A 10,468-nucleotide genomic window follows, 5' to 3' on the forward strand; every position below is an offset into this window, starting at 1 on the left:
TTGCAAGCTTCTTTTTTTTTTTGGACTTAGATGGTTTGGTCACATAAAACGGAGGCCTTCCGATGACCCGGTTAGGAAAGTATAGATATTATATTTAACTTATGTTAAGAAAGGTAGAGGTAGACCTAAAAAGACTTGGTTAGAGAATATTAGAAATGATATTTCCTTATTAGATTTAAATGAGAATTCGACTTTTACCATAATACAATGGAGAAAAAGGATTCGCGTAGCCAACCCCACATAGTAAGACAAAGGATTGATGTTGTTGTTGTATTATTAGATTCTTCACTTAAAGTTCCATTCAATAGTACAAAGAAATAGTAACCAAAGTTTTTTCAGAAGGTGCTAAAGCTACATGGACCCATTCTTGGTGTTATTTGAATTGAGAATCTATGAGCTCAAGCTAGCCGTTGCTCTTATATGGACCACATTTGCCGCTACTGAGCTGTCTCCCCTGAGGTGTGAGCCCTGGCTTCAGTTAAACTTTGAACTGAGTGAGTAAAATTGTGAAGGACCACAATAGAGAATACAGTTGATACGAGTAATTCAATATGGTGCAATTGCTTCACATACCAAGATACTTTTCTATAGTCTCCGTGGAGTATTTATAAGCATTTTACAGCTCCTGAGCTCCATTACTAAGCAGAAGAGGATTCCACCTGCATGGCAAGTAATACTGTGCTGTTGGTTCTATAGCTTCAATTGAGCTAGGTGGCAATTCCTTTCTTAATTCTTATACATGTTTGGCTAACACATTTATTGGTTACTATAAAAAAATTAAAAAAATCTCTTCAGGCAGCTTGGCTGGAGCAATTATTATGTGCGGACAGCGGACGGTTCTCCCGTCCAGTTTCGCGTTCGGTATCGAGCATGATATATTTTTGAGGCGACTTGACGCATTTTTATTGGTCTTCAGACGAATCCGGACGCTGCACGTAATAAATTTTCCCTCGGCTGGCTAGTTCCCTTGCTCCCTTTCTTCCTTTGTCAGTATTCCAAGCTGTTCACTTGTTCTTGAGGGAATGCCATGTGGCTTTCTTTCTTTAGGGTTTTATTATTAACTTAGTGGTCCATTGCTCTCAGCTGCACGTGGTCATTGTGGTCCTCCATTTCCTAAAGCTTTTCCTCCAGAGAGTGAGCCAAGAAGGGAAACAAGCCGATTATGCCTCAATTAGCCAAAGAGTTTGTATCATAGTGCATAACAAAGACACTGCCAAGGGAGCAGGAGAGCCTTAAGGTGGCAGAAGAATCTCTCTCTCTCTCTCTCTCTCTCTCTCTCTCTCTTATACTTATCTTACAGGACATGATATGCAGCTCTTGCATGCATGGCCAAAATCCAGTTGAGATGATATGCCAAGGATTTCTAGAAATGACGAAAACATTTATCTGTGGCTGGAGATGAGGAAGCAGTAAACTTAGCAGGCTAAGAGTGTGATCACAGTCTATTCTTTGACAAATTATTACGTGCGGAGTCCAGACGTTGTTCAGAGACGGTACCGAGCATCGGTACAACTCGGTACCAAGCTGTATCGGACGGTTCTCCGGTTCGGTGTCCGCACAGAATAATCTCTTCTATTCTTTTGTATGATTGGACTACAATGAAGCAAAATTGGCAGCAAACGCTTGGTTTTATCTTCAAGACAGGAAACCTTTCATTGCAAAAAAGAATAGCATATGAACTGTCAAATGCAGGTCTTGTATGTTTCCAAGTAACTTGACCCATGCTAAAGCAAATATTCCCATCTCCATAAGCTATTTGATTCTCAATATCCCATTTTATTGAATTGAAATAATTCCCAGAGCTTATTCCTTCCAGAAACCAACATATAGATAGAACAAGATGCCAGCCAGGGCTTCAAGGCATCATTACAGAGATATAATTTCATAAAATAGTTTAAAGGTTCTCATCTCTGTGGCTTTCCTGCTACAACATTGTATTTAACAAGAAGTTGCTATGTGTGACAAAGCAAAGGACAAAAGCTAAAGCAGCTACGTTAAATTAGGCACATGAGAACCAAATTTATTATACAAAATATATATATAAAGGTAAAGCACATTGGAAAACACATAGGGAATTAACTAAGAGATCAAAGCAAGTTAAGCTTATTTTTTCAAAGTAGAGTAGTAAGAACAAGCTGACTTTCTAAGGCTTCGTACTTCATGCTTGAGCCAAAGTAGGTTAAGATTTTGTTTGGGATGACTTTCTTGCTGCTTCTTAAATCAATTTTTTTAGTTCAATAATTAAGATTTTGTACTAAAAATTTATTTTAAGAAGAAACAAGATAACCATTTCAAATAAAGCCTAAGAATGATATTTTCATGAGAAGCTTAATTAGAGGTAAAGATGAATTAACTTTGATATATAATTTTTAAATATTGATAATAATTTTATATTTAAATATTTGATTTCCATTATATTTTAAATATATTTTTGTTTAAAAAGGGGAATTTACATACATACCACTTTATAACATCATATTTACATATCTAACACCTAAAACTTTAATATTACATGCATACCATCCTATATTATTTTAATATCAAATATACTACTTATATTTCTTTCCTATCACTTATATATTTCATTTATACCACTCATATTTGATATGAAAATGAACTATGGTGGTGTGTATGTAATACTGAAGTTTTAGGTGTTAAATATGTAAATAGAATAGTATTAAGTGGTATGTATGTAAATTTTTCTTAAATTTTTTATAAATAAATAGTAAAAAAAAAAAGAATAGAAAGAGAGAGACATTGGAAGGATAGAAAGACTGATGGGTGTTTTAACTTGGGGCACTCACTTTTGGGCTATCAGAACTGACACAGTGACATGCTCAGTCGCTAAAGAACAAGAGAATCATCATTCCATTTTAATTACTGTTTTGTATTTTTTTGCAAATTTTTCACTATTTTGTACTTCACCACTTTGCTCCCATCATTCACCCCATGTGCCCTTTTATTCCATCATATACAGGGATTTTTTTTTACTGATTTTAATTTGAAAAATAATAAAAAAATTATCTCATTAACAAAATAATTTTAGTGGCTGCTTTGATTTGATTGTAATTTATAGAAATTAAATTATTTTCATGCAGATTAAATTATAATTTTTTTTAATTAAAATGTGATGAAGTTGAATAAAGCTTAATTAACGGTTCAATTCATTTAGGAATTTACTGTAGCCTGTAAAATTATTGCTGTCAATTTAATTGCATTATTTTAAAGATTTTTCTTTACGTATATTCCTTTTGCAGCCAATCACATTGCAAAGTCTTCAATAGAGTAAATTAAAGCAGATAGGAACCCTTTGCATTGCGATAGGTCTTTATTCTGTGACATCTTTCATGTTCTTTACTAAGGGCCCATTTGATTATTTGAAGGTAGGAAATTTATTTAAAAAAAAAAATAGTAAAATTTATTAAGTTGTTATATTTGATTGAATGTTATTTAACTAATAAAATAATGTTAAAATTCACAAGAACTTCTAAATTCTTTCAAATATATTTATTTTCAAGCAATAAATAAATAAAAACAATACTTCTATTTTATACATTTTTTAAAAATATTTTATCCATCACAAAATAAGGGTAGAATCGAGTCAAACAAATTGGAACTCAGCTTGATAAATAGCTCGTGAACCGAGCTTGATGAGCTAAAAAGTCAAGCTTGTGGTAGCATATGCTCAACTCATTGGCTTGTTTAAAAAATATTTACACTTAAAATATATCTCAATATCAAAAGTTCAACTATAAAGCTATTAAAAATATTTAAAAATTATATCTCAATTTCTTAGATCAAGGAACTTTTTATTATTTATCTTCTAATTATTTATTTTTATATTTTAATTATAATAATTATTTTAATCATAATAGTTTTATCTCTTTTGATAAAAAATAATTTAGATATGATATAAGTGCAAGGATAAAGAGTATTTATTTTTGTTTTAAAATAATAAAAAAATAGAAAGATAATATATGAGTTTAATTAAGTTTTAATTAATGTTGAATTTAAGTACAATTTATATTTTTATAATTCGTGATAAATATGCACAAATTTATTATGAGTGTATGTTTATTAAACTATTAATTTAAGTTCAAAATAAGCTATTTTAGTTTCAAAAATTCTATTCATATTTTATCATGAACTAAAAATTAGGAGCATTACTTACATCTTATCAATAAACTAGCATATTTCCTTACATTTTAATCACAAAGATAAAAAACTTAATTATATATAATGATAAATATTTTTCTTCTGTTACATAAAAATTATATTTTAGTCATTCGAGCTAGTACTTTTTAATATGTTCAATTATTATATTAATAAATATTTATGAAGTTTATTTTCTTAATTTGGCTTAAATTTGATATTTTTATTAATAACATTGTATTTGTATTTGTGAAAAAAAAATAATGGGAAGAGAACATACTACTTTGAATCTCCATGGAAACATGAATGTATCATGCATGTACTAAATGATCAACATGCAGTGGGTTGACCTAAAATCTCAAAATTACATAAATATAAATGCTCTTAAAAATATTGTGAGTATAGTAATTATTAATTTTACTTTATAAATCTCAAGAAGATTGCACTACTTCAAGATATAAATCCATGCACATGCCATGAAAAGGTTGCACCAACCTTCCCTTCTCTTCCTTATTTTTAAAATTAGTTAACTATTTTTTGGTTGATTTAAATTTTAAATAATGTATAAAATTTTTCATTTTTATGAACAAAAATAATCTTGGCTTGCAATTATTTATAAATATCTCTCATTTCTCTCTAGTGGAGTTTGATGGTTGAACCACAATTTGGAAAGTAAACCAAGAATAAAAAAGAAAATAACGGAGAAAATCAGGAGTTAACCTGAAAAATTCAAAATGAGAAAAAAACTAAACCCTAAACATTATACAGACAAAAAAATAAATTCCGGGAACTTTGCCTCCGAACCCCCAAACAAAGGAACAATTATTAGGTCCTCCGACCGGACGTAGAGGAATTGAACGTCTGGTCGGCATTAAAATCCAGCCAAAAAAGTCGGTATTTGCTCTGTATTACTAGGTATTATTTGGTAATAACGAGGAATACCGCTCTGTGAAGACCAATACCGAATTATACCGAGCAATTCCGAGTTATACAAAAAAAATACCGAATTTTTTCTAGGAAAAACTCGGTATTACTCGGTATAGCTAAGGTATAGGGTGTTCACATGATGGTAATATTCCTTGTTATTGTTTGGTATTGCTCGGTATTTCTCATTTTTTGGCGAGATTTTAGCTCTGACGTCCGGTCGGAGGACCTAATAATTGTTCCAAACAAATACATGACCTAATAATTGTTCCAAACAAATACATGCCACCTCCTCTACAACTCTCCAACGGGATTCTCATCAAGTTCGACTGATAAAATTGAAATCTGAGTCAACAGTACACCCAATTCCTCAACACATTCAGATTCCACAAATAACTAACACAATTGTGAGAAGTTCTTCACATGTTGCAGAGCATTGACCGTAACCTCAAAGAAGCAAATTTCAGTCCAATATTTTATCTTCGAGGCGTCCATTAGTGAACCAAACTGTGTAATGTTCTTCCTTCCTTCCTTTACCAAGTAAGCTCCCCTTGAGCTCTTCCATCTCTTAGCACAAAGCCTTAGCTACAGCTTAAAAGTGTCATCATTCTTCACGTACACACTAACTTCATAGCTCGTCAACTATTTACAACAGTACTCTGCAACTCGAATCCAAACACTTATTTGGAAGCCCTACATGTTTATTGCCACTATCGCCATGAAGGCCATATAATGTTGTCAGCACATCCCTCAAGTTCTCACAAGATCATTTTGCCCTGCTTGCCTATAGTGGCATCTTGGAGCTCTTCCAAACTAAACGAACTATTACTACTCAACTTATCTCTAATACCATTTGTTATTGGCTCCATGACTCTCACTCTCACACTCATGCGGCCTTAAAATTATTTCCTGCTAAGTTAGCCTTATCGCACAATCTCACGAGCAAATATAACATAAAAAAGGAACTCCAAAAAGTACTACGAAACTACATTACTCTGAAAAGCATGCATAGTTTTCATGACGGTGATATAAGGGCTCTAAGGCTTTCTTTTTCCTAATACAAGAAATCTCCACATTGACAAAGCTGCTACACTACTTTCTGCTCTACTCTCAACTCAAATCGTTCGGCTCTGTGAGCCGCTGACTGGTGAGTCGAATGGTTTGAGTTGAGATGGAACAGAAAGTAGTGTAAAAGCTTTGTCACATATTTTTTTATTTATTAATTTATTTTTTATTTTATTTTTTTAGAAGCTTTGTCACACATGACTCTTGAATCACTCGAGTTCTCAGATGATGGCTTTGCCCTTCTTGTCTTGCTAATGACATCTTGTATCTGATCCAAGCTTGATGAACGTAGTATCGCGTGCAACTTGTGTCTAATGGAACTTCTCATTTATCTCCACAACTCAAATTAACACTCAACCATGTAGACTTAGTATTACCCACTTCTAAGTTAGGCTTCTTACATGAACTTTCAAGAGCATACAAAAATGAAGGTATTAGCTCTTATTATTTCAATTTTAATCTTGATATTTTATTTTATGATTCACATTTTTTTATTGTTACTGGTGATAACTCTTTAGGCTGAACGTATTAAATTTTTTTTTTAGGCTACTATAAAGGTAGAATAATGTTAGTTGCTTTCATGGTTGAAAAGAGAATGATGTTATATTTTTGAATTTCAAACACATACAAAAATTGAAGCTATTTGATCCTTTCAACTATTAAATAAATATTTTTATATAAATTTTGATTTGAGAACAAATCATGAACTTTATCTACTTTAAATACTACATATGTAACTTTTATTTTAATATAAACTGATTCCATGTACAGTATCTTTTTGTAAACTATTGTCTAAATATATGAAATTAATTTTTTATTTTCTAAGGAATAATAAAATGTTGATATTCTTACTGCAATCTATATTAAGATATCATACTCCGAAATATATGCTACATAATTCACATAGATAATATGCAAATATGATCAACTAGGTGATATTGATATATCCTAAAATAATACATTCTAATTTATTTTTGTAGGTTATGATATTGAAAATGAACAACAAAATCCATGTTTTAAAAATAGTAAACGTTCATCAACCTTAACTGAATTGCTAAATAAATGTTAAATAGATTTAAAACTTTTAACTCTCAGCCCATAAGATTGTGTGGATCAAAGACGAATATGTCATATAATATGCAATGTACATACAATGGATGTTTTGCAACCCCATAATTGAGAATGTTGCAAAATTTTTTTATTATTGAATTATAATTAAATTTCAATCTTAATGAAAATATTGAAATTTTAAGCTTTCCACCGTCTACTGTATATTGCATATTACATAACTCATTCTTTTTTAATGCTCACGGGCTAAGAGCTAAAATTTTTAAATATATTTGCTATATTTATGAACAATTCAGTTAAGATTACTGAACATTTACTACATTCAAAGTATAAATTATAATATTTCTTTTCTATATCGCAACCTACAAAAAAGGTTAAAATATATCATTTTAAAATATACTACCATGATATAGTTGGTCACATCTGTATATTATCCACCGCAGAGAATTATTTAGCATATATTTCGAACTATAAGATACCTAAATATCAATTGCAATAAGAAAATCCTCACTTTGTTTCTCCTTTGTAAATAAAAAGAATTTAAATATACTTATACATTAGTTTATAAAAGATTTTGCTATATGAAATATAAAAAATTTTAACTCAAAAACTTGTATACTAAAATTTTATTTAGAAAATAACAAAAAAAATTGTCACAAACAAAGCCTCGAGCTAACTTCAAATAGTAGCTCTTGTAAGTGTCCTCCACATATTAGCTGGTTGCAGTTATGTACATGACTTAAAAGGTTCTTGGAATTAAAGAAGCAACTGATCGAATGTTCTCATTTAAATCAAGTACCATAATTTATTACAGGCTAGATCAAAAGTACCTTACAAATAATGATTAAAGAATAGAGGAAGTTCAGAATAAAAATATTTCATTCATCCGTTTTACTACGACAGATATTGTCGATTTTCCAGTAGCCAGCAGGTATAAATTTGATATTTTACCATTTCATTGGATAGATCCCTAAAGAATCTTCCCATAATTTACCACAAGTTGGTCATTTAACCTTCCTTTATTGAATCTGTCATTCGATTCTCTCCAACATAACTAAAATTTCTTGACTGGTTAATTCACAAATATTTATATATCTTACTTAAACTAAATTCTTCTACAACCAAATCAAACAACAAAACTCTTGCATTACAAAAAAAACTTAGTTACCAATCAAAAATTAAGAACAATCTTTATATAATCAGAACTGTTATCAACTTGAACAAGTGATAAACAAAATAATAATATAATCATCTTTAAGTTTGCAGTTAAAGATTCAAGGAATATAGAAAGGTTTGCTACTGTAACCTACAAGAAATTGTGCATGGATTGACAAAACATTTAAAGAGATCGATGAGGAAGAAGAAATATGTACAGACATGCATAAAGTATCCAAACTGTATATGCAGTTTATATGAACTGGCACTACCAATTATGGAGAATCTTTCAAAAAGGAGTGGCTCAGATTTTTCAAACCTTAGCTTTCATCTCCACATCATTTCATAGGAATAGATGCATGATTCAAGAGTACGTAGGTCGTAGCTAGGCTAGAAGAGATAGATGTTGAAGGTTGCAAATCCTAGAGGAACTTTGTTCATTTCATTTCAAAATAATTATATTTCATTTCATGTTGTTTAGAAGTCACTAAAAGATTGATTTGAAATGGAGATGGAAAGATCCGGTAAGTATAATGTCGAAACAAATGTATCTGTTCTTCATATTTTTACAATATTTTAAGAATAAGATCTGGAAAGTAGGGCTGCCAATAAATGATTTCCTTCAGCTGCATGCAAGGGAGCAATAATAGAAGGAATTTATTTATTACAATTTACAAGTTCTATAAATCTTATCTTGGTAAAGATATAGCCATAATATGTTGAAGCCAAGGTCTTCAGAGCTCTCTACAAAGAGAAGAGAATACATGGAATCATGCTTATAAAGCATAAAATATATATAAACCAACTAAAAACGACCAGAAATATATGCAAATGAAACCATGAAAACCAGAAATATACCCAAACAGCGATTACAATAAGTTGATTAACCCGTATACTTTGTCATACAGGAAAAGAAGATAAAGAAAAGAGGAAAAGAGTAGAGAGAGAAAGGGAGAGTAAGGATATGCTTGGCTCCTCGTACGCCACTTACAGTAGAAAATATTGTTAAGAGATTGATCTGTGCGTGTGGCATACAGGAAGACAAACACAAACTATGGCTTACCTCGTTACTTTTTCTTCGTCAAACCATATACTGATCGAACTTTTCACTATCCATTACAGAAACAGCTATGAATTAGAAATAAATTAACCTGTACATAACCGTATGACAAAAAAAATTAAGTTAGTTGCTTTTAGTTAAGACATAATCAAATATTGCTCAAAAGTGAAATCTTTCATCAGCCATTATTTTGAAAAATAAAAGTAATATTAGTCAGAAACACAGAATAGAAAGCTGTTAACTGATCTTATCTACTTGTTTTGCCTATACCATGATCAAACACACAAACAGAAGAGATAGAAGCAAACAGAGGGAGAGAGAGAGAGGGAAAGAGAATCGTGCTTGACTCCACGCACGCCACCCAGAATAGCCAATCTGAATAGAGTGAACCATATGTGTGGCATACAGGGAGCCAGGCACAGCCTTTGCTACCTTCACCGACCTCTCCTTTGCCCTCTTAAACAAGAACAAAACGATAAATTTACCATTCCTTACCCCCATCAAGAAGAAGTTATCACACAACCCTTTACTATTCTGATCTACTTTTATCTTACCTCTTCTCTATTTCGACACATACATACAGAGAGAGAGAGAGAAAGAGAGAGAGAGAGAAAGAAAACCCGAGTAAATGGCCATAACCTGATCTACAAAAAGAGGAAGGAAGAAGAGGGGAAGCTGGAGTAAAGAGATGGTCCAAAGGAGTAGCGGTGATGGTGGAAATTTATAGGCCTTGTCCTTAGCAAAGCTTTCACCACCATGTATATGATGAGGGCCATGAGGCTGAGGTTGGTTCACCTTTCTAATTAATATGCTTTGTGCGCGAAAAAGTAATCAGTAAAAAATATTGATGCTGGGACTTCTTTGGTTGAAAAATTTAGCATTTTTTTATAATTTATCGCCCTTCATAAAATATCGATTGTAAAATAAGATAATGAAAATCATATCAAACAAAACCTTATTTTTTTATTGAAACACATATTAGTTTGAAAAAAAATAAAATAAAATAACAGTTGAATTCTCAATATAATTATAATAGCTATAAAT

At 31.3% G+C, this 10,468-nt stretch overlaps 1 long non-coding RNA gene across 1 annotated transcript; it reads right to left on the reverse strand.

Annotated features, from left to right (window-relative positions):
• Positions 1–9,190: 9,190 nt before the first annotated feature.
• LOC114578638 lies at positions 9,191–10,174 on the reverse strand. The gene is made up of 2 exons (XR_003699630.1): positions 10,064–10,174; positions 9,191–9,515 (listed from the first exon to the last, which is right to left on the reverse strand). It is a non-coding gene; the product is annotated as an uncharacterized LOC114578638 (long non-coding RNA).
• Positions 10,175–10,468: the final 294 nt, after the last annotated feature.

The sequence above is a fragment of the Dendrobium catenatum genome, unplaced genomic scaffold, assembly GCF_001605985.2.
Source record: "Dendrobium catenatum unplaced genomic scaffold, ASM160598v2 original_scaffold_101648, whole genome shotgun sequence".
NCBI classification, from domain to species: domain Eukaryota; kingdom Viridiplantae; phylum Streptophyta; class Magnoliopsida; order Asparagales; family Orchidaceae; genus Dendrobium; species Dendrobium catenatum.